This window comes from Schistocerca gregaria, chromosome 6 (genome assembly GCF_023897955.1).
Source record: "Schistocerca gregaria isolate iqSchGreg1 chromosome 6, iqSchGreg1.2, whole genome shotgun sequence".
In the NCBI taxonomy this organism is placed as follows: Eukaryota; Metazoa; Arthropoda; class Insecta; order Orthoptera; family Acrididae; genus Schistocerca; species Schistocerca gregaria.
Window position 1 is genome coordinate 41,115,216 of NC_064925.1, and position 25,194 is coordinate 41,140,409.

Below are 25,194 nucleotides of genomic sequence, written 5' to 3' on the forward strand. Positions count from 1 at the left end.
ATACGTGCCACCTCTAAGAATCGTGTCTAAACGTATCAGGGTTCCCATATCACTCCAACTGTACAGTACCCACACCATTACAGAGCCTCCACCAGCTAGAACAGTCCCTTGCCGACATACAGGGTCCATGGACGCATGAGGTTGTCTCTATAGCCATACACGTCCATCCGCTCGATAAAATTTGAAACGAGACTCGACGAAAAGGGCAACATGTTTCCAGTCATCAGCAGTCCAATGTCGGTGTTGACGGGTCCAGGTGACGAGGAAAACTTTGTGTCGTGCAGTCATCAAGGGTATGCGATTGAGCCTCCGACTCCGAAAGACCATATCAATGATATTTCGTTGAATAGCTCGCACGCTGACAGTTGTCGATGGCCTGGCACTGAATTCTGCACCAATCTGCGAAGGTTTATTACATTTCTGTCGCGTTGAACGATTTTCTTCAGTCGTCGTTGGTCCCGATCTTGTAGGATCTCTTTCCGGCCGCAGTGATGTCGGAGAATTGATGTTTTACCGGATCCCTGATATTCACGGTACAGTAGTGAATTGGTCGTACGGGAAAACCCCACTTCATCGCTTTCGCAGAGATGCTGTGTCCCATCGCTCGTGCGCTGACTCTAACACCACGTTCAAACCACTTAAATCTTTATAACCTGCCATTGTAACAGCAGTAACCGATCTAACAACTGTGCCGTATATTTTTTGTCTTATAGAGCCATTGCCAACAGTAGCGCCTTATATTGCCTGTTTACACATCGTTGTATTTGAATACGCATGCCAATGCCAGTTTCTGTGTTGCTTCAGCATAAGATGAACATCAACAAAACTGAAACAATAACGGAGTATAGTCTAGTTAAGTCAAGCGATGCTTAGATTTATGTTAGAGAATGGCCGTCCACAGTGGCCGAGCGGTTCTAGGTGCTTCAGTCTGGAAGCGCGCGACCGCTACGGTCGCAGGTTCGAATAGATGTGTGTGATGGCCTTAGGTTGGTTAAGTTTAAGTAGTTCTAAGTTCTAGGGGACTGATGACCTCAGATGTTAAGTCCCATAGTGCTCAGAGCCATTTGAACCATTTGATGTCTATTTCTAAAGATATTTCTATGGAAGGTATCGATGTATGGGAGTGAAACGCGGACGATAAGTAGTTCAGAGAAGAAGCGAATAGTTTTGTGTGTGTGTGTGTGTGTGTGTGTTTGTGTGTGTGCGTGTGTGTGTGTGTGTGTGTGTGTGTGTGTGTGTGTGTGTGTGTGTGTGTGTGTAATGCTGCAAATAAACGTTGAAGATTAGGCATATAAATCTAGCAAATAATGAAGAGGTACTGAAATGAACTTCAGGAGAACGAAATTTGTGGCACAACTTGAGTAAAAGCATGTTTCGGTTTATAGGAAAAGTCCTGGGTCATCAAGGAATAGTCAGGTTGATAACAGCGGGCTGCGAGGGGCATAAAACTTGTGGATGGAGACCAGATCACGACTACTGGTAGCAAGCTCAAGGCGACGTAGACTGCAGCAGCAGCAGCTCAGCAGGGACGAGCAGCCTTAGTCGGTGTAGGTGACCGTCGTGAGCTGCACCAGACCAGCGCCTTAGATTGTCAGCGTTCACCTCCCGTCTCCTTTAAATAGCGAGCCAGTCTGTGTCGCCTCCGTGCACCATGCCGGTTACCCCGGGCACACCCAGCATCTGGGCCAGGCGAACCGGGGGACCGGCCGTAACAGGCAACTCTTGTTACTGTTGTGGATGGATGACGTGTCACGGAACCAAGGGTAATTGCTTACAACGTAAAACTCAAAAATTTTAAAACGTTTTTACTGGTATCCCGACATGCTACACCTCTTTGTTTCAGTTAACGCTAAAATAAATAACTGTGATTTTGCCGTGCTACCCCACCCTGCTGCCGTGCCATCTTTTCCCGTATGGAGACACTCGTTACATTCTGACACTTGCAACAAACCCAAAAATGCTTGCATCATATTTTTCTGTGCAGATACTATGTGGAACACCAAGCGATGTTAGTTTCAAAACTATACTCAGTAGGGCGGTTAACCGTGGTGCACGGGTAGCGTCTTCATAGTGATTAGAATGTCGTAGGTCCCGGATTCGAGCCCCCAACCTCTTCTTAAGTTTTCAACAAAAATCTTCAGCAATGGCCGCATAAGAAGTCACCCTCGTTCATCAAAAGGCCTTGTTAAAGACGCCGGAGGAGCGAAGAGAAAATTAGGGCACCTGCTCGGCTTTTTGGTGGGAAACTGCCCAAAAAGCAGGAAGAATCAGCAATGATCTACGGCATGAGGATGAGAATGCAGTGGAAACCACTGCATTAAAGACACGTAACGTAACGTGTATGCACAATACATGTGTCATCGTGGTCTCTCCATTGGCGAAAGATTTCTTATGAGTCCCTGTTCGGATCTCCAGGAGGGAGGCGACCATCAGAAAAAGACTTAAGCATAACCGTCTACAAGTCGGAGCATGGAATGTCAGAAGTAGGAGAGCTAGGAATGCCTGAAAATGCAAATCCTGTTGTTCGATCTAGATGTAGAGAAGTAAAATAGAAGGAAGACAGCGATTTATGGTCAGACGAGTATACGCTAACATAAACAGCAGCACAAAATTGTACAACGGAATTAGGATTCGTTATGAACAGGAAATCAGGGCAGAGAGCGAGTTACTGTCAACAGTTCAGTGACGGGGTTATTCTCATTAAGTTCGACAGTAGATCAATGACGACAACGATAATTCAGCGATACATGCTAACGTCGGAGGAAGAAGATGAAGAGATAGAGAAAGCACATAAAGATACTGAACGGGTAATTCATTATACAAAGGGGAATGAGACGGTTGTAGGGGGGGTGGGACGGAGGGAGCAGAAGAAAGGGTTGCTGGAGAATATGGACTTGGTACTAGGAAGGAGGGAGGGAAAAGACTAATTAGTTCTTCAATAAATGGCAGATGCTTATAGCAAATACGCTTTTGAAGAATCACAAGAGCAGCGGTATGCTTGGAAAACACCCAGAGAACCAAGAAAATTCCAGCTGGGTTACATCATGACCAGACAGGGATTCCGAAATCAAATATTGGACTGTAAAGCGTAACTGGGAGCAGATAAAGACTCAGATCGCATTTTACTAATGATGAACAGTAGACTGAACTTAAGGAGAATTGTACGAAAGCATAAGTGTCGATGGAAGTGGGATACAAACACATACTGAGGAATGATGAGAAATTTGTGAAGTTGGCTAAGAATGTGGATACAGCAGTAAGGAATATCCAAGCAGGCAGTTCAGCTGAAGAGCAGGGCATATCAAACACCCTCCAGAAAAGATGTTGAACAGTTAGATATAGGTATAACGAAGGTAAATGAAGACGTACTTCAATCGATCGAAAAATGAAGTACAAAAATCGTCCAGGAGAGATAACAATGAGGTAATAGGAATCACTTAGTAATGAAGTAAATAGGAAGTGCAGGACAGCCAAGAAGGAATGGCTGCAGGAAAAATGTGAATAAATCGAAAAGAAGTGATCTTCTTAAGTCCTGAGTCGGACTGTGGAAAAATGAAAACATCTTTCTGTGAAATTAACGGCAAGTGTGATAACATTAAGAGTGCAATGGGAATTCCCATATAAACCGCAGAGGAAAGAGCGGATAGATGGAAATGGCGGCTTGGTGGAGAGAGGGGATAGGTGGAAACAGCACACTGAAGGTTTTTACGAGGAGGGGTCTGATGGCTTGATGGCAGAAGAAACTGGTGGAATTTAAAAGAGCTGTGGAAGACAGAGATCAAGTAAAGCAGAATCGATGGATAACATTCCACCCGTAATTTCTTAAAATCATTGGGGGAAGTGACAACCAAATGACTATTCAACGTGACGTGTAAAATCTGAGACTGGTGACGTACAGTCAGACTTTGGGAAAATATAGCCCACACAATTCCAGAAATAACATGGGCAGATAGATGGGAAAGCTATCGCACAGTCCGCTTAATATCTCATGCATCCAAGTTGCTGGCAGAGATAATGTACAGCAGAATGGGAAAGGGAACTGAGGAACCGTTAAGTGGTAATCAGTTTGGGAAGGTAAAGGAACCAGAGAGACAGTTCTGAGCTTGGCTTTATAATGGTATCAAGGCTACAGAAAAATCAAAATACGCTCATTCAACGTAGAAAAAGCTTTCGACGATGCGAAAAGGTGCAAGGCGACAGAAATTATGAGAAATGTGAGAGTGAGTTTCTGGGAAAGACAGGCGATGCAAAAAATGTACAGTAACCAAGAGGAAACGTTGAGGATTGAAGGCCAAGAACAAAGTGCTCGTATTGAGAAGGGGATGCCGCCACTGTCCAATCTATACGGGCTAAACCTTAATAAAACGTGACTGATGGTGGAGGAAAACAGGTCCTATGAACAAGTGTTCGGAAACTCATCGTTGCCAGGATGGATGGCGCTGACGAATAAAGGTTCCTCTGACCACGTTTGCCGCGTCTGCAGTCCACAGATGACGAGTGTGGGCACTGATGAGGCCGGTTACGGTTAAGGTTGTTTCGCATGTTAAGAGGACTGTTGATAAAAAGTCCATATTTGTGATGATCTGGTACAAAAGCCATCGACAACATACGACCCATAGAGGCAAATCCGCAGATGATAATCCTTGCACTAGCTGCACGTTACAGGAATAGTGACGGTTGTCATACGGGATACACATAGTCGTACTTTGGCTTACACCACGTTGGAGAGCCACTTACCTGGAAATTATATTAGGGTTCGTCTCGGTATCCTGTAGAGCCCGCTCCCAAATCTGGTGTACGCACAGTCCGCCGCCTCCCTCCACGTTTCGATGTTGCGAATTATCCATAATCACTCAAACGGTCAAAAATGGCTCGAAATGTTGCGTGACGTCGTTGGCGCCTGTGAGGCTACTTGTTTTGGTACAGCCGTACTGCCTCTCCCCTACTGTTTCCATCTGCTTGGCCGTACACCAGCATCATCTCGGGTTGTTCCCGGACCATTCTGCTGCCTACAGTAGCTGCATCAGTCACACAGCCTGCGACGCACAACAAACACACGGCACGTGGACAGAGGAACTGTTACTCTACAGTGCCATCTACCGGGACAACGATTCCTTTCCGGACGCATGTTCAGAGGACCATTTGTCCTCAATTTCCAATCAGGAATCCGTCTCTGCGATTTGTCAGTTTCATTAGTGTTCACCCCATGTACCGAAGGAGCAATGATGGAAATAAAAGAAAGGTTCAGAAGTGAGATTAAAATGTAAGGTGAAAGTACATCAATGATACGATTCGTTGATGACATTGCTGTCCCCAGTTAAAGTGAAGAAATATAACGGAATCTACTGAACGGTGTAATGAGTACAGAATCTGAAACGAGAGTAAACCAAAAAGCGACAAAAGTAATGAGGATCGTCAGAAATGAAAATAGCGAGAAACGTAACAACAAAACTGGCAGTCAAGGAGAAGACAAAGTTAAAAAATTCTGCTTCCTTGGAAGCAAAATATCCCATGACGGACGAAGCAAGGAGCACATAAAGAGAAGTCTGTTGTGTCAAACAAAGGCCTCGATTTAAGCAATAAATTTGTGAGAATGTGCGTTTGGAGCACAGCATCGCATGGCAATGAATCATACACAATGGGAAAACTGGAACTGAAGAGAATCGAAACATTTGAGATGCAATGAGGCCGAATGTTGGAAATCAGGTAGGAATGAGGAGATCGTCCACAATGTCACGGAAGGAAGGAACATATGAAAACACTGACGAGAAGAACAGAAAGGATGATAGGACATGTATGAAGGTATCAGCATATGACTTCCACGTACTAGACGGTAAAAACTGTAGGGGAAGACAGAGACGGGAATACATGCATCAAATAACTGGGGACTCAAGGCGCAAGTAGAGCACTCAGGTGAAGAGGTTGGCGCAGGAGAGGAATCGGCGGCAGGCTGCACCAAACCGGGCAGATGACAGATGACTCGAGAAGAAAAGAAAACTACAAAATTCATCAATTCACTAAGAAGCTGTAAACTGATCTTACAGATCCTATAATTAAATTTTCCCTGAGAAATTTAAGAAATGAATTAAAATCTATGCCACAGCGAGGAATCGAACCGGGTTTCCTTGATTTTTGAGAGGAAACGCCGGCCGTTATACCACCACAGCACTTTTTTAAAATCTCATTTTGTTCTAGATTGTTCGTTGAATTTGTTCGTGTAGGACGTCCGATGACGTCTGTTCAGGTTGATAATTGATTCGTTCACTCAGTTTTTTTTGTTACAGAGGGTAGCTAAACCCTCTGACCGAACACGCTGAATTACAGTGCCGGCTGAAGAAAGGAATTAAAATCTATGCCACAGCGAGGAATCGAACCGACTTCGTATCCTCAGCTTATTTTGCCCCTACATTGTCACTAATGCTGGGGCTCTCCGGCATTGGAATAGCACCTCAGCATTGGACGTAATGGGGAAGTCCTGCACCTCAAGTGATCTTAAATTTTCCCCGAGACATTTAACTCTCATCTTTTGAACTGGGTAGTATGTGCAGCACGAAAGGGAAGAAGTGGTTGGGAAGAGTGTGAGACAGGGTTGTGGCCTCTCCCCGATGTTATTCAATCTGTATATTAAGCAGGCAGTAAAGGAAACAAAAGAAAAATTCGGAGTTAGAATTAAAACCAATGGAGAAGAAATAAAAGCTTTGAGGTTCGCCGATGACATTGTAATTCTGTCAGAGACAGCAAAGAACTTGGAAGAGCAGTTGAACGGAATGGACAGTCTCTTGAAAGGAGGATATAAGATGAACATCAACAAAAGCAAAACGAGGATAACGCAATGTAGTCGAATTAAGTCAGGTAAGGCTGAGGGAATTAGATTAGGAAATGAGACACTTAAAAGTAGTAAAGGAGTTTTTCTATTTGGGGAGTAAAATAACTGATGATGGTTGAAGTAGAGAGGATATAAAATGTAGACTGGCAATAGCAAGGAAAGCCTTTCTGAAGAAGAGAAATTTGTTAACATCGAGTATAGATTTAAGTGTCAGGAAGTCATTTCTGAACGTATTTGTATGGATTGTAGCCATGTATGGAAGTGAAACATGGACGATAAATAGTTTGGACAAGAAGAGAATAGAAGCTTCCGTAATGTGGCCCTACAGAAGAATGCTGAAGATCAGATGAGTAGATCATATAACTAATGAGGAGGCACAACTTGACAAGAAGAAGGGACCGGTTGGTAGGACATCTTCTGAGGCATCAAGCGATCACAAATTTAGCATTGGAGGGCAGCGTGGAGGGTAAAAATCGTAGAGGGAGACCAAGAGCTGAATACACTAAGCAGATTCTAAAGGATGTAGGTTGCAGTACGTACTGGGAGATGAAGCAGCTAGCACAGGGTAGAGTAGCATGGATAGCTGCATCAAACCAGTCTCAGGACTGGAGACGACGACCCACGACAACAACTACAGTATGTGCAGTAGCTTTGTCCACAGTGCTGCAGTAGTGTAATGGTTAGCACTTCTGCTCAGAAAGCAAAGAGAGCCTCGTTCGAGTCCTGGCTCTGGTGCAGATTTTAATTCATTTCTTTAGCTTTCATCCTTGCCGTCAATAAGATGTAAATTTGTGGGTAGGATGATATTCGTAGTAAAATTTTTAAATCTTATTTTGGTTTCAAGGATTACCCTTAAGTTATCTACGTAATTAATGTCTTGAGGCAATTTCCTGACCGACATCAACTTCATTTTGGAACTGCGATGTATGAAACAGGAGACAGGCTATGCTCCTGTAATTGGAAACCTATTTTACTCCTTTCAGTATTTTCGAAAGTCTACGAGAAACTGGTTGTAATAGAGTACGGACTCATGTAACTGAGCAGAACTTGTTAATTGCCTCACGGGAACAGTACAAGTCGTCGTAAACTAATCGGTTCCAGAGACAAGTGAGGTATTTTATCCGATTGGTATACAGCGTTTTGTGACAGACCTTGTTAGTATCTTAGACGGCGCTGATCACAAAATCTGCTCGGAACACCAATGGCTGAGGCGCTAATTGCATACGTCTTCATAACAGAAATCGAAGTGTGTCACAGGCATGACACTAACCTCAGAAGGGGGAGGGGGGGGGGAGAAAATGACGTGTGACGTACAAAAAGGACGCTGCTGGGCACACCCTTGTTGTCAATCAATGTGCACGACTTTGCAGTCACTTTAGAGGCTTTAATTTTCAGCCGTGGCGCCAGTGTACGAAAACTCAACCTCACAAGACGACGTCAGATGACGGCTGGACAGGGCTACAAGCGGTTCACAGCTGGCACTAAGAATACTGTGTGAAGCAGATATTGTTGTGGGATCTCGTATCTCGCACTCAGCTGCCGACACACTTAGGGGCAGTCAGATCGTCACGACACACGCGGCAGACCTGTGGACGAACCCAGCTGAGTGATGCTACCTGCACCGGGCCGTGTAGGGTGGGGGGGGGGGGGGGGGGGGGTGGACCTGCTGGACTGGCAAACCTGTTCCTGCGTGTATGACTTCCGTCTTGGTGCTGTGAACGAAAAACGTGTAGCTAAGCCTCCAACTTTCTACTTTTTTTCCACACATATTCATTCACTAGTATTGCACGTAATTACATGTTTGAGAAAAGTGTAAGTTATGTTCTAAACCATAATATTAGCTATGTGTGGAATGGTAATAGATTCTGCTAGAGCAGGCAGTAGCTGAACGTTTCTCGAATGAATCAAAGAAAGCAGTTCAGGCTACAATTACATACCAGGCGACAGAGTGTGTCATTTTACCCCAATGTGGATTCTCTTCTATTCTGTGTGATCGTTGATATTAATTAATCTGTTTATTTTACGTATCTGTTTCAATTTAACAACAATAGCGGTAGGTCACTCCACAATAAGATAAACTAAACGAAACGTTAAACATGAATTGATTAATGTCCAATAACACACAAATCCAATGAATTTACGTGGGTCAAATATATGGGATTTTTTCCTTTCAGAACGCAGTTAATAAAGAAAGGAAATCGTCAAGACAGCCTTGGGATGCGGTGGAGATGCAGCAGGCTATGCATACTGTTACCAGAGGCGACATGGGATGTCTGTGGGCATCGAAAGCATACGCCCTTCCCCCGGCTACGCTTAGAAGCTGAGCTAGGAATATGAACAGTATCGTCAGTGGGGTTCAGAAAGAAGTGGGTAGATTCCAACCAACTTTCAGCACAGCATACCAGTGTGAACTGGTACAACACCTGAAACTACTGACAGCGCGCGAGTTGGATATGACTACGAAGGAGGTGAGACAACTTGGATTCCTGATAACCTTAAGAAATTGTATTGAGCACAGGTTCGACAAGGAAAAGAAGATGGCTGGGTGGGACTGCACAGCTGGCTTCTTAAAGCGAAATACAGACATCAGCGTACGTTAACCTGAGGCAACATACGCGGCTAGGTTTCAAACAAACCTCTCGTCTTAAAATTATTTTCCAGTTTTGCATTAGTGAAGGGCAGTGAAGGTATTTCGCCATATAACATTTATAATATTGATAAATCTGCTCTACGTAGTGTACAGAAATCTTTGACAGTATTTGACAGAGAGGAAACAAGCAGGTAGGCGCGATAACGAGTGCTTAAAGAAGTGCTAATGTTACTATAGTAGCCGGCCGTTGTGGCCGAGCGGTTCTAGGCGCTTCAGTCCAGAACCGCGCAACTGCTACGGTCGCAGGTTAGAATCCTGTCTCGGGCATGGATGTTTGTGATGTCCATAGGTTGGTAAGGTTCAAGTAGTTCTAAGTTCTAGGGGACTGATGACGTCAGATGTGCTTAGAGCCATTTGAACCATCTTTTTTTTGATACTGTAGTATGGTGCGTGAGACCACCTGGCTTTGTCCCACCTGGGCTTATTTACCATCGAAAAACTGTAAAAAAGAGTTGATCTACAGATCTCCTTTACGAATTGTTGGAGTTGCCCGGAAAACAGGCTGGATCGCTGGAGACAACTGTTTATTATTATTATTATTATTATTATTATTAATATTTTTTCTTTTTGCAGTGAGTCAAGAATTTTGAATTTTTGTTCTTTTGTGAAGCCCTCTGTAGATAATAAAGTAATACTTCTGCTGTATAGACATACGAGTCATACGAATATTGAACGTGTCTGCTTCACTAAGGACACAATGCTATCACTGTGCTCTGTTTTGCTGCTCACCGCATTCATTGGCTCCAGCCATTGGGTGTCATGTTTTGGCCCACTAGAAATTTATTTTCATCACGAAGTAACGAGGTGCCTCGAGTGTAATCCAGGAAGAACAGTTTCCCAGTGTGAAATGTGTCTTCTATTTGCCAAAGCCTGTGGAAGAGCAGCAACCCCCCTAGTGCTGCAAGTGGCTTACAGCATACTGCACCCCGCCCTCGTAACCGCGACATGTTTCCTGAACTCCTCTCTGCTCCAGCACCGACTATAGATATTCCAGTTTGTGAGCCTCCAAGGAACCGTGAAACAACTTCAACAGAGACACGAAGAGAAACGCCAGAAAGAAGAATGTGCTGCATAGAAAATAGCAAAGAAAAAACTTAGCACCGGCTATAGATATTCCAGTTTGTGAGCCTCCAAGGAACCGTGAAACAACTTCAACAGAGACACGAAGAGAAACGCCAGAAAGAAGAATGTGCTGCATAGAAAATAGCAAAGAAAAAACTTAGTTTTCGAAAAGTAATATTGTACGAAAAAGACCTTTTTCGCGACGACAATGATGTTTCCGAAGATTTTCACTGCTTGTACTTCTTGGAACTTTACTCGCATTCAAAACACGGAGAACATTGGTTAACGTGTCAGCAATGTAACTTGTGGGCACACGCTGGATGTGCTGGATTAAGCCACAAAACAAAAAAAATTATTTGTAACGTCTGCAAATTAATGCGATTGGTGAAATTAAAAAAAAAAACGGAACTAATATTCTTGTTTCATGAATTAACGTTTTAAATTCTACTTTCCGCCTTCACTTTTCATACGACTGAACTGGAAAACCTTAATTTGTACTGTTCAAGAATTGTTTTAGAAATAGTATTTTACCTGCTCTTAAGTACAAATCTATCAAATATAGCAAATATCTAATGTTTATCTCAATTTATTACTTTGTCTTATTCCTATGTCGTTTTACCTTGACATCAGGCCAAAATGACTTACTATGCATTTCTTAAAAGAATGTCAAAAACGTATGGTTTATATTAATTTAAAAACATGACACCGATGTAACGAAAGCTAAAAGGGAATGAGGAATGGTCCTGTACGAGTGTTACTTAACCTCATGGTTTATGAAGCAATAACGGTCTAAAAACGAAGTGATATGTCGTGTCAGCCGGACTTCCCCTACTTCTTAATGGCACTAAAAACCAGCTCAGATGAAGTCTGATTAACGCAATCGCAATACAAAACCCAAAAGCAGTGTTCACCTGGGATTCGCCGCCTTGTGCAGGGTTCAGAATGGAGTTACGTACACTGGTGGGAAAGTACTCAACAAGCTTCCGCCTAACAAGAAGCACAACCTTGGGAACCACTATGAGTTTAAAACTGAATTAGAAACATTCTTCACTGGACACATTTTCTACATAAGTCGGTAGTTGTGTTGGCCATACGAGTAGGTGCGCTGCACAAAGGATTCAGTGTTTTCCATGCCGCGAATTGTCCCACATCCCTGAACGTTCTCCTTCCTGGCGAAATCTACGGATCACGTCCGCTGAATAAATGCTGCAACTACTCCGTCACGGGAAGGACCGGACCTAACACACACACACACACACACACACACACACACACACACACACACACACAGCATACCGTCTCCTGGAAAACATTTAAGAAACCGTAGGAAAATTTAATATAACCACGAGTGAACTGTGTCATCAACGAATAAAACTCTACGTGCTAAAATGTGTAAATGTCCTATCAATAATTGAATATCGTATTTAAACGAGTAAAACTCTCCACATTTACTTGTTTTGACCATAAAAACGTTATCAATAATTATATTTCTGTATAACAAAGACTAAGAATAAGAAAGACCGTGAGTATATTATGTCATGGAATTTCTACACAATTGTATGATAAATACTTGCACGAATAAAATGATCACTCTGGTGTCGGCTCTAGAACCAACTAGACGCTTTTGTACGATGTGGCCTCTGGACGCGCGATTCCGTTAATTGTACACAAGTTTCTTCAGAATACATGTCTAATTAGTATTTGTCATTGTAACCTCATTTCATACCTCTCCCTCCATGTGAATATAATTAAGTGCAAATAATTAACTAACGCTAGAATTCAGGTTTTCTCACTAGCCATTTGCCATTCTTTGTCGTAATGGCGCAATGGCAGCCATTTCGTGAAATGAAATTAATCACACGATTTTCGGGCTTCACACACAAGATAACAGGGAAAAATACTTTAAGTATTTTTGCTATCAGGAAAAGAAAATATTCTTCGCAAAAAGTATTCATTAAATATATAGGCTACGTCGAACCCAAATACAATAAATAAAAGTACGAGGCTCCGACTTGCTTATGAGTAAATCGCTGACTGGTAAAAACCTTGTTTTCACTGCCGTAAATATTATTCGAATCACAATTGACAGCACAAAAGGACATTGCTTAAGAAAGAATTTACGTAACATTGAGAATAATAATTCAGCTACGTAGATGATTATATCGTATCTCTCTCTGGAACAATATTTATTTATCGGATATTATCTACTACAATTTCAAACAATCACATATATTTTTGAGTTAGTCGTGTGTGTTGGCTACCTTTACTCAGAATTATTTGCTTACGTAGCAACACTGATGATCGTCAGCGTATATTTTAGTGTGCGAAAGGTACGCGACGTCATGGCTTATAAATATTTTTATCCGCGTTTGCAAACTTAACAGACCGATACCCTTTGTTAAAGAAAAGATAGAGAGGGAGAGAGACGATATAAGAGTCACCCAGTTCCGTTCATATTTGACAGATAGCTTGTGTATGAACAAAAATTAAGGACTACAAGATATTTTCGCTCACTACCAACCAGCTTCTGAGAAAATCGCCCTTAATGTTCGTGACACTAAATCGAATAAAAATTAAATAGATTAATAAATAATTGTGAGCTGGGCATTTCTCGTCGTCGTGAATGTTATCCGGAAACACGTATTTTCCGAGAAATCGGGAAAAGAAACTTACAACATTGTCGTTTATATGAGCATAAAGGTAAACATGCTTCAGCAAAAGCGGCAGTAGCCGAGTGACCAAGACACCTGATTCGTGAGCGGTGATTCTGTGTTCCATTCCTACACGGATAATGCAACATTTTTCTTTTTTTTATATGTAACTTTCTCAGTTTCGGGACTGGTTGAAACTGGACCGTTCATAAAGCATATAAATCAATAGGGAATAACAACAAGGTAGGTAAACCAATTACCTCAAGCAGTTTCAGTAGTGGAGAAGTAACCTTTTAAGCCCTGCTGTATGAAAACAGGTCCAAAAAGAAATGCTGTGGAATCTTCAGGAAGAACATCAGCAGCTGACTACAGGATGTTTTGTTTCAACCGAGGCGTGGCACCGAGTGTCCACACGTAAGAGGCGTATTCGGAAAGTAAGGTCCGATTAGGCGCGAAATGGAAACCACTGTGAAAATTCGATGAAACTTTGCACAGATTTGTGCCTGTTGATCGCTTCATGTCACTCGTTTCAGTTCAGAGAGCAAAGTGATCACGTAGAAATGCCTAAGACAACAGTGTCTCCCGCCAAGTAAGAGATTTCGCCTGAAGCTATGCAGCCCACATAACATAAGTGTCATGCATATTTTTCTTCGAGACATTCTGCAGGGGCAATGAGGACTCTCCAGCAGCATTTTCGATTGGAAGTGTTTGATCACCCACAATAAGCCCTAACTGGCTCCCTCTGTTGTTCATCTCTGCTCACGTTGACTGCTGGCGACGAAGACAACATTTTCGCTCAGACAATGAAAGGCAGACCAGCGTAGAAAATTGGAGAACGACACAGGCGGCTGCTTTCTGTGACGAGTGTACTGGAAGGTTTGTACAACGTCACGACAAACTTCTAAGTCAGAGGGGCGGCGTCTATTTAGAGAGGTAGCTGGAAGTTGTGGGTAACTTAGAGAATATTTTTTTTTCTATGTGGTTTTCCTTTACTAATCCATCGGACCTTACGTTCCAAACAGCTCTCGTACAAGAACACGCATGTGCTGCCCTTGTTTCCTGTTTGTCACTGACTGTGAGCAGTCAAATTTCAAAGAGTGATTATTTCCCCCAGGAAAGATTTGCTTTCCGTGGTAAGTCTGTAGCAAGCCCCAACGTACTTGCAGTGAACTGATGTTGCATCCCACAGAATACAATATTTTTTGCAAAACAATACGGTGACCGTCCGTAAATAATATACGTAATGCGCCTTGTACAGTAAGTAATTTCCAGTAAGTCACATGTTGCATTATGTAGTAATGTCATAGTCTTTAGCATAATTTAGGAGTTGCACCATAATTTTGGTAATGGATCACACGTTGCCTTCGACCAGCACTGAAACGAGCATTTGTGAGCCTGCCACTGTGAGAATCAAAAGACAGACGCATCACAATGCGCTACCCACACCAGGCAGTCCCGGTTCTCAGCGTTCCAAATTGGTTCGAGCGGCTATCGTCGAGTGGTTTCTGAAGCTGCAAACGATGTCAGTATTGAAGAATTGTATCACGAAGCTGAAAGTGATGAAATGGAATACGTCGAAACTTGTGGACTACAGTCGTTAGTGGCAGTTCGGGAACCTTGAAGTCGCAGTGGGTTCTGGAAGAGAACTACGAGCTAGAAATTACATTGTAGAACTACGGAAAAGTACCCTTTGCAGTTAAAGTCAGGCAGTAGTAGCTGACCGCGACAGACGCAGCTACAGATAAGTAAACCGCTTTTGGAAATTTACGAGTTTCTAACCAGGTTCAATTTTATTATATGTGTGTGCTTTAATAGTTTAGTTTCTTGAGTATCTTATAGCCACAGTTCTCGCATTTTCTTTTGCATCAGAAGATAAACCAATTTTGTGACATATTACAAGTTCCTTATCAGGGGCTAATTATTTAGTGAGTGCTTCTGTAGTTAGGTTTTTGAATATCTGCATACTACTATGACACAATTCGTGCGTTTTCGTCAGGTTCTATGGTTCCGTAGCGCTAGTCGATAGTCCGTTTATCTCCATAGTTTAGTTTTCCACGGCCTTTAGTATGGACAGGGACTGCTATTGTTGTGTGCGGATGCGAGTCGAGTTGGTGACACTTTGCTCTCAGCTGCAGGCTGTGATGGCTTCGGTTACAGTGCTTGAGGCTGCAGTGGATGGGCACCACTGTTGTGGGCCGGCCTTGGGGATCCAACGGACGTCCAGCAGGTTAGAGTCCTCCGATCGGTCCTCACCGGTGGCCAACCCAGTTACTGCTCACACTGAGGCTGACCCCTTACCTGTTTTTGTGTGGGAGGTCACCCCAGGGCGAAGCAGGCGGCGAAAGACTTCCCAGGCAGCCGCACGTAAGGTTTCCCCGGTTTGTCTGACAAACAGGTTCCACGTGCTGTCTGTGGCTGACACTGTCGCTCAGCCGGATACTGTCGCCTGTCCTGTTTCAGAGGAAACCACTCAGCCTGCAAGATCGGGGCTATCGCAGAGGGTGGGATTATTGGTAGTTGGGAGCTGCAACGTTAGCCGCGTTATGGGGGCCCTTAGGGACTTGGCCGACAAGAAGGGTAAGAAAACCAATGTGCACTCCGTGTGCATACCGAGTGGAGTCATTCCAGATGTGGAAAGGGTCCTCCCAGATGCCATGAAGAGCACAGGGTGCAGCCAATTGCAGGTGGTGGCTGACATCGGTACCAATGATGTGTGTCACTTTGGATCAGAAGAGATTCTCTCTTGTTTCGAGCAGCTAACAGAAGTGGTAAAGGCTTCCAGTCTTGCTTGCAAGATGAAAACAGAGCTGACTATTTTGCAGCATAGTCGACAGGACCGATTGCGGGCCTCTGGTACAGAGCCGGGTGGAGGGTCTGAATCAGAGGCTCAGACGGTTCTGCGACCGTCTTGACTGCAGATTCCTCGCCTTGCGCCAAAGGGTGGTTGGGTTTCGGGTTCCACTGAATAGGTCAGGTGTCCACTACACGCAGGAGGCGGCTACACGTGTAGCAGGGGCTGTGTGGCGTGGACTGGGCGTTTTTTTTTAGGTTAGAATGGCTCTGAGCACTGTGCGACTTAACTTCTGAGGTCATCAGTCGCCTAGGACTTAGAGCTAAGTAAACCCAACTAACCTAAGGACATCACACACATCCACGCCCGAGGCAGGATTCGAACCTGCGACCCTAGCGGTCGCTCGGCTCCAGACTGTAGCGCCTAGAACCGCACGGCCACTTAGGCCGGCTTGTAGGTTAGAGGGTCTCGGGAAAATACAACAAGGGCTTCAGTGACAAAGGGAGCAGGCTGAACACAGGAAGAACGTAGATAATGGAACCATTGGTATAACAGTTGTAAACTGGCGTAGCTGTGTTGGAAAAGTACCAGAGCTCCAAGCACTAATAGAAAGCACTGATACTCAAATCGTTATAAGTACTGAAAGCTGGCTAAAGCCGGACACAAGCTCAGTCGAAATTTTTGCGAAAGACCTAACGGTGTTCCGAAAAGACAGGTTAAACACGGTTGGCGGTGGCGTGTCTGTTGCTGTCAGAAGTAGTTTAACTTGTCCCGAAATTGAAGTAGATACTTCCTGTGAGTTAGTATTGCCAGAGATCATTGTTGGCAACCGGAATAAAATAATAATCGGATCCTTTTACCGACTTCCCAATTCAGATGATACAGTTGCTGAAAGGTTCAAAGAAAAGTTGAGTTTGATTTCAAACACGTACCCGACTCATACAATAATAGTTGGTGGTGACTTTAATTTACTCTCGATGTGTTGGCGGAAATACACGTTTAATTCCGTAGCTACGCATAAAATATCAACCCAAATTGTGCTAAACGCATTCTCTGAAAATTATTTCGAGTATTTAGTTCATGAGCGCACGAGAATAGTAAACGTTTGTGAAAACAAGCATGATCTCTTAGCAACAAATAATCCTGAGTCAATAACGAGCATCAAAACCGATACAGGGATCAGTGAACACAGAGTTGTCGTAGCGAGACTGTGCATTGTAATCCCCAAATCCTCAAAAAATAAGCGAAAAATATACCTATTCAAAAAAAAAAAACAGATAAAGATTCACTTGACGCTTTCCTGATAGACAATCTCAACTCAATCCAAATTAATAATATAAGTGTAGACCAGAAGTGGCTTGAATTAAAAGACACAGTATCGGCAGTAATTAAGAGATTTATACCAAATAAATTAAACGACGGAGCTGATCCTCCTTGGTACACAAAATGGATTAGAACACTGTTGCATAAACAACGAAATAAACATACCAAATTTAAACAGACGCAAAATCCTCAAGATTGGCGAGCTTTTACAGATGCTCGAAATTTAGCGCGGACTTCAATGCGAGATGCCTATAAGTTTCCACAATGAAACGTTGTCTCGAAACCTGGCTGAAAATCCAAAGAGATTCTGGTCGTATGTGAAGTATGTTAGCGGCAAGAGGTACTATCGAAGACAGTGCTGCCAAAGTAGAGTTACTGAACATAGTCTTCCGAAATGCCTTCACAAAAGAAGACGAAGTAAATATTCCAGAATTCGAATCAAGAACAACTGCCGGCATGAGTAACGTAGATGTAAATATCCTCGGAGTAGTGAAGCTACTTAAATCACTTAATAAAAGCAAGTCTTCTGGTTCAGACTGTATACCAATTATGTTTTATTCGGAGTATGCTGATGCATTAGCTGCATACTAAGCAATCATACACAACCGTTCGCTCGACGGAAGATCCGTACCCAAAGACTGGAAAGTTGCACAGGTCACACCAATATTCAAGAAAGGTAGTATGAGTAATCCACTAAATTATAGGCCCATATCGTTAACGTCGATATGTAACAGGATTTTGGAACATATATTGTGTTCGAACATTATGAATTACCTAGAAGAAAACTGTCTATTGACATATAGTCAACAAGGATCTGGAAAATATCGTTCCTGTGAAACACAACTAGCTCTTTATTCACATGAAGTTTTGAGTGCTACTCACAAGGGATTTCAGATCCATTCCCTGTTTCTGGATTTCCCGAAGGCTTTTGACACTGTACCACACAAGCTGCTCGTATTGAAATTGCGTACTTATGGAATGTCGTCTGAGTTATGTGACTGGATTTGTGGTTTCCTGTCAGGGAGGTTACAGTTCGTAGTAGTTACAGTTCATTGTAATTGACGAAAAGGCATCGTGTAAAACAGAAGTGATTTCTGGCGTTCCCCAAGGTGGTGTTATAGGCCCTTTGCTGTTCCTTATCTATATAAACGATTTGGGAGACAGTCTGAGCAGCCGTCTTCGGTTGTTTGCAGATGACGCTGTCCTTTATCGACTAATAAAGTCATCAGAAGACCAAAACAAACTGCAAAACGATTTAGAAAAAATATCTGACTGGTGCGAAAAGTATCAGTTGACCCTGAATAACGAAAAGTGTGAGGTCATCGACATGAGTGGTAAAAGGAACTCATTAAACTTCGTTACACGGTAAATCACTCAAATCTAAAACCAGTAAATTCAACTAAATACCTAGGTATTACAATTACGAACAACTTATATTGGAAGGAACACACAGAAAATGTTGTCGGGAAGGCTATCCAAAGACTGCGTTTTATGGGCAGGAACTTACAAAATGTAACAGACCTACAAAGGAGACACTATACACTACACTTGTCTGTCCTCTTTTAGAATGCTGCTGCGCGGTGTGGGATCCTTACCAGATAGGACTGACGGAGTATATCGAAAACGTTCAAAGAAAGGCACCTAGTTTTGTATTATCTCGAAATATGGGAGTGAGTGTCACAGAAATGATACAGGATTTGGGCTGGAAATCGTTAAAAGAAAGGTGTTTTTCGTTGCGACGGAATCTTCTCACGAAATTCCAATCACCCACTTTCTCCACAAACGTATGGTTCCTGAAGAGGGGCAGCAGCCGTTTCAATAGTTGCAGGGGCAACAGTCTGGATGATCGACTGATCTGGTCTTGTAACACTAAGCAAAACGACCTTGCTGTGCTGGTGTGCTGGTACTGCGAACGGCTGAAAGCAAGGGGAAACTACGGCCGTAATTTTTCCGGAGGCCATTTAGCTTTACTGTATGGATAAATGATGATGGCGTCCTCTTGGGTAAAATATTACGGAGGTAAAATAGTCCCCCATTCGGATCTCCGGGCGGGGACTACTCAAGAGGATGTCGTTATCAGGAGAAAGAAAACTGGCGTTCTACGGATCGGAGCGTGGAATGTCAGATCCCTTAATCGGGCAGGTAGGTTAGGAAATTTAAAAAGGGAAATGGCTAGGTTAAAGTTGGATATAGTGGTAATTAGTGAAGTTCGGTGGCAGGACGAACAAGACTTTTGGTCAGGTGAATACAGGGTTATAAATACAAAATCAAATAGGGGTAATGCAGGAGTAGGTTTAATAATGAATAAAGCAATAGGAATGCGGGTAAGATACTACAAACAGCACAGTGAACGCATTGTTGTGGCCAAGATAGACACGAAGCCCACTCCTACGACAGTAGTACAAGTCTATATGCCTACTAGCTCTGCAGATGACGAAGAAACTGAAGAAATGTATGATGACATAAAAGAAATTATTCAGATAGTGAAGGGAGACGAAAATTTAATAGGCATGGGTGACTGGAATTCGACAATAGGAAAAGGAAGGGAAGGAAACATAGTAGGTGAATATGGATTGGGGCTAAGATATGAAAGAGGAAACCGCCTGACAGAATTTTGCACAGAGCATAACTTAATCATAGCTAACACCTGGTTCAAGAATCATGAAAGAAGGTTGTATACATGGAAGAACCCTGGAGATACTAAAAGGTTTCAGATAGATTATATAATGGCAAGACAGAGATTTAGGAACCAGGTTTTAAATTGTAAGACATTTCCAGAGGCAGATGTGGACTCTGACCACAATCTATTGGTTATGAACTGCAGATTAAAACTGAAGACACTGCAAATAGGTGGGAATTTAAGGAGATGGGACCTGGATAAACTGAAAGAACAAGAGGTTGTACAAAGTTTCAGGGAGAGCATTAGGGAACAATTGACAAGAACGGGGGAAAGAAATACAGTAAAAGAAGAATGGGTAGCTTTGAGGGATGAAGTAGTGAAGGCAGCAGAGGATCAAGTAGGTAAAAAGACGAGGGCTAGTAGAAATCCTTGGGTGACAGAAGAAATATTGAATTTAATTGACGAAAGGAGAAAATATAAAAATGCAGTAAATGAAGCAGGCAAAAAGGAATACAAACGTTTCAAAAATGAGATCGACAGGAAGTGCAAAATGGCTAAGCAGGGATGGCTAGAGGACAAATGTAAGGATGTAGTGGCTTACCTCACTAGGGGTAAGATAGATACTACCTACAGGAAAATTAGAGAGACCTTTGGAGATAAGAGAACCACTTCTATGAATATTAAGAGCTCAGATGGAAACCCAGTTCTAAGTAAAGAAGGGAAAGCAGAAAGGTGGAAGGAGTATATAGAGGGTCTATACAAGGGCGGTGTACTAGAGGGCAATGTTATAGAAATGGAAGAGGATGTAGATGAAGATGAAATGGGAGATATCATAGTGCGTGAAGAGTCTGATAGAGCACTGAAAGACCTAAGTCGAAACAAGGCCCCAGGAGTAGACAACATTCCATTAGAACTACTTATAGCCTTAGGAGATCCAGTCCTGACAAAACTCTACCATCTGGTGAGCAAGATGTATAAGACAGGCGAAATACCCTCAGACTTCAAGAAGAATATAATAATTCCAATTCCAAAGAAATCAGGCGCTGACGGATGTGAAACTTATCGAACTATCAGTTTAATAAGTCACGGCTGCAAAATACTAAAGCGAATTCTTCACAGAATGGAAAATCTGGTAGAAGCCGACCTCGTTGAAGATCAGTTTGGATTCCGTAGAATTGTTGGAACACGTGAGGCAATACTGACCCTACGACTTATTTTAGAAGCTAGATTAAGAAGACGCAAACCCAAGTTTCTAGCATTTGTAGACTTGGAGAAAGATCTTGACAATGTTGACTGGAATACTCTCTTTCAAATTCTGAAGGTGGCAGGTGTAAAATACAGGGAGCTAAATGCTATTTACAATTTGTACAGAAACCAGATAGCATTTATAAGAGTCGAGGGACATGAAAGGGAAGCAGTCGTTGGGACGGGAGTGAGACAGGGTTGTAGCCTCTCCCCGATGTTGTTCAATCTGGATATTGAGCAAGCAGTAAAAGAAACAAAAGAAAAGTTTGGAGTAGGTATTAAAATCCATGGAGATGAAATAAAAACTTTGCGGTTCGACGATGACATTGTAATTCTGAAAGTATTTGTATTGAGTGTAGCCACGTACGGAAGTGAAACATGGACGATAAATAGTTTGGACAAGAAGAGAATAGAAGCTTTCGAAATGTGGTGCTACAGAAGAATGCTGAAGATTAGATAGGTAGATCACATAACTAATGAGGAGGCATTGAATAGAATTGGGGAGAGGAGGAGTTTGTGGCATAACTTGATTAGAAGAAGGGGTTGGTTGGTAGGACATGTTCTGAGGCATCAAGGGATCACCAGTTTAGTATTGGAGGGCAGAGTGGTGGGTAAATATCGTAGAGGGAGACCAAGAGATGAATACACTAATCAGATTTAGAAGGATGTAGGCTGCAGTAGGTACTGGGAGATGAAGAAGCTTGCACAGGATAGAGTAGCATTGAGAGCTGCATCAAACCAGTCTCAGGACTGAAGACCACAACAAAAACAACAACTTTCTCCTCCGAATGCGAAAATACTTTTTTGACACCGACCTACATAGGGAGGAACGATCACCACGATAAAATAAGGGAAATAAGAGCTCGTACGGGGAGATATGGGTGTTCATTCTTTCCGCGCGCTATACGAGATTGGAATAATAGAGAATTGTGGGGATGGTTCGACGAACCCTCTGCCAGGCACTTAAATGTCATTTGCAGAGTATCAATGTATATGTAGATGTAGAAAGTAAAAGAGGTAACATTGGCCAAGGAACATACAGATTGAAATCTGCAAATTTAGCGAAAGAAAGTAGCGATAACGCCCCTGAAAAGGAAGCAGCATTTGGCACTGTGGGTTACGCAAGGAGGGACAAGATACTACCAGCAGCAATCTTTGAACAAATGGACATTCGATCGACCTGTCGAATATGGTCGGCGTTGCAAGCGTGCGACGAGGAGAATACACCAGCCGTGGGCTGCGAGTGCAGCGCTTCGGATTACGACTAACAAAGATTTCGCGTTTGCTGCATCTTTGTCTCGGGCAAAGAATTTGAAATCAGATTATAAAATTAGTCAAAGGCAAATCACGAAATACGTCTCGAACACGGAGGTAGTGAATATCGGAGGTGCAGAGAACCTTGCAGCACTTTTCAGACACACCCTAAGTCACTAATTACCAGTCTCAATCGCGACTGCGTGATCAACAGCGACCGCATAGGGTGCGAGTATCGACGCGTGTTGGCGAGTAAGGGAGAAAAAAGTACACTTGTCGCAGTCGGAACTATACATGAAACCACGCATTCGTACACGTTGCACTACACCATTATCCCGACTGGCAAAATTTTGCCTGAAGTTTTAGTGTTTTCACAGGAGAAACTAGTGACAAACTTGCTTTGCCAGTTATTCAAGAATTCAGTCGTTTAGCCGATTCGTTACAAAATGCTTACGTTACGTGCTCCAAATCGAGTAAGTAACAAGTTCGATTTACGGAACATATCTTGTGAATGGCTTAGAAACTGTACGTTGCTGATAACAGGGTTTGTCTCACATTAGATTCCTGGTACTGTTATGTGTGACACCACGTCTACAGACGACGAGTGCCAACCGAGATGCATAGTTGAAGTAATACTGCCAGACTATACACTTACGTCCCAGCCGTGTGATGTTCCTTTTTGTCGTCAAAATAAAATCTTTACTGTAAGGTCTCAAAATTTCCGAACGCTACTCGAAGCCAACGGGGAATTACACAATCGTGGAATTTCAGTTACAATCTACAGCACTGTTCATGATAAGGTTCAGCACTGTTTTTTCTGGCGATGTTCCGGTAAAGAAATATTTTTAAATGTGAACGAAGTCTGTTTTCCGCCGAATCTTGGCAAGAACCGTTGTAGCTGCTCGGAAATTTCATTCATTAGATGTGCACGGTGCAAGGAATATCATCTTTCGATCGCTTTATTGTTTGACATCGAAAGACGGCTAGTGTGGAACAGAGCCACGTAGCTAATATGGACGAAACTTCTCTGACATTTGATGGGCCGTGTGACAGAATTGTTGGTATGAAAAGTGTTAAAACTGTAACTATAAAAACAAGTTGTAAAAGGAAGAAATGCACTTCACTGTTGTCCTCTCACGTTGTGCTTGCGGTACTGAACTTCACACAATGATCATTTTCAAACACAAAAAAATACCGAAACCTTCTGGAATAACGCCAGCTGTTGTTCTTCACGCATATGACAAGGACTGGATGGACGGGTCGGGTAGGAAATTATGGATTAATGGAATATGGAAGAGAAGAAAGGATGCTTTATTGAAGGAAAGTTCTCTTCTTGCGCTAGATCGGTCCAGTAGCCATTTGAAAAATTCAGTGAAAGAGAAAAGGGAAATTAATAGCTTGCTGTTATTCGGCGAGGAGGGATGGATGAAACCCAGCACGAATTCACGACGTAGGGAGCTTTAAAGCGACCTATAATCAAACGATTGTGTGAGTGGATAAAATAGTAGTGGTGTAGAGTGAGATATTATCGTTCAGTCTTTCAAGAAGTGCGGCATACGTAACGCTCTCGATGGCAGTGGAGACCACGTTGTATATGAAGAAGTCAGCGATGACAGCGAACAGGACGAAGGAGAAGAAATTAAAGATTCAGATGACGATTATCAAGGATTTAAAACGTCAGCTCGCTTTTAAAAGTTACGAATTTTTTTACTATGGCTTTGCAATATAATAATAAAAAGGTTAATTTAAAAAAAATTGTTTGAAGATTAAGGTCCGTCTTATAGTCCGTAGAGTCTTATAGCAGGTGAAATACGATTTGTTTTATTGTTCTGTGAAACGTGTAACTTTTTTTTTACTTTTTAATGCTTTTCACACTCTCATTCCAGTAGTTTTTGACTTGCATCGTAACACGTGAATCAGCCTCCGTACCTAACTACATTCAACATCTAACACTCTTCCACATTCCTGTTCAGTTATGCCGCTTGGCAAACGCGGCTGACATACATTGCCACTCTACAGAGACTTTACAGCGAGAGTCTACTGTCTCTATTGTCGTTCGGATCCGACACGCTTTTATCAAAAGCAAGACTCGTTCAGGAACCTGCTTCGAGAATTTGCAACATGTGACAATAAGAAGCACTGTTATTAGCACCACTGTTTAGCTGTAACGAGCAGCAGTCTGCTAAAATTCACAACTGACGAGAACCGGTTCAGGAATGCACCGAAAATGTTTTTGCGCTACGGGTTGTGGAATATGGTTGAAAAACAAAGAAAGTGACGAAATGAATACTAACTAGGAGACTCACGGAAGACGTTCGGTGGGTTCCGCTCGGCGCCGCCGCCGCCGCCGCCGCCGCCGGTGCAGTGCCCGCGCGGTCGCGTGTCCCGGCTCACCGCAGCCTCCCCGCCCCCTCCCCCCCCCCCCCCCATCCACCCCTAACTACTCTGTGAATGCTATCTGCACACTGGACCCGAGTTCCCACAGCTCCACACCAGAGGCGCCGACGACACGCGATAACTGCTGCCGCCTCGCAGCTCGCGACCTCTGCCTACTTCATACAGATAGGCCGGACGGTTAGTCTGGAGTAACCGCTATCACGGTTCCAGCTGTTTATTTATAACCGTTACTAATAACGATTATAAATAACTCTCGAGTTGTTTTTCAGTACGGAATACCGAATATTCCGACGGGGTTACAGTTAAATAACGACGTAGGTGGAATCCATCAATTTAGTTATCAGTATAAATGCGAGTAGTGCGAAATGGCACGAA

At 43.0% G+C, this 25,194-nt stretch overlaps 1 protein-coding gene across 3 annotated transcripts in view; it reads right to left on the reverse strand.

Moving 5' to 3' along the window:
• The window catches only part of LOC126278137 (uncharacterized), a 500,725-nt gene extending 475,783 nt beyond the window's left edge, over window positions 1–24,942 (reverse strand). Inside the window, exon 1 of one of the 3 annotated variants that reach the window (XM_049978028.1) lies at window positions 24,729–24,942. The gene's annotated coding sequence lies outside the window, so the exon portion shown is untranslated. Of the gene's footprint in view, window positions 1–24,716 lie in introns of all 3 variants that reach the window. The other 2 variants (XM_049978029.1, XM_049978027.1) reach the window with 2 other exon arrangements.
• Window positions 24,943–25,194: the final 252 nt, after the last annotated feature.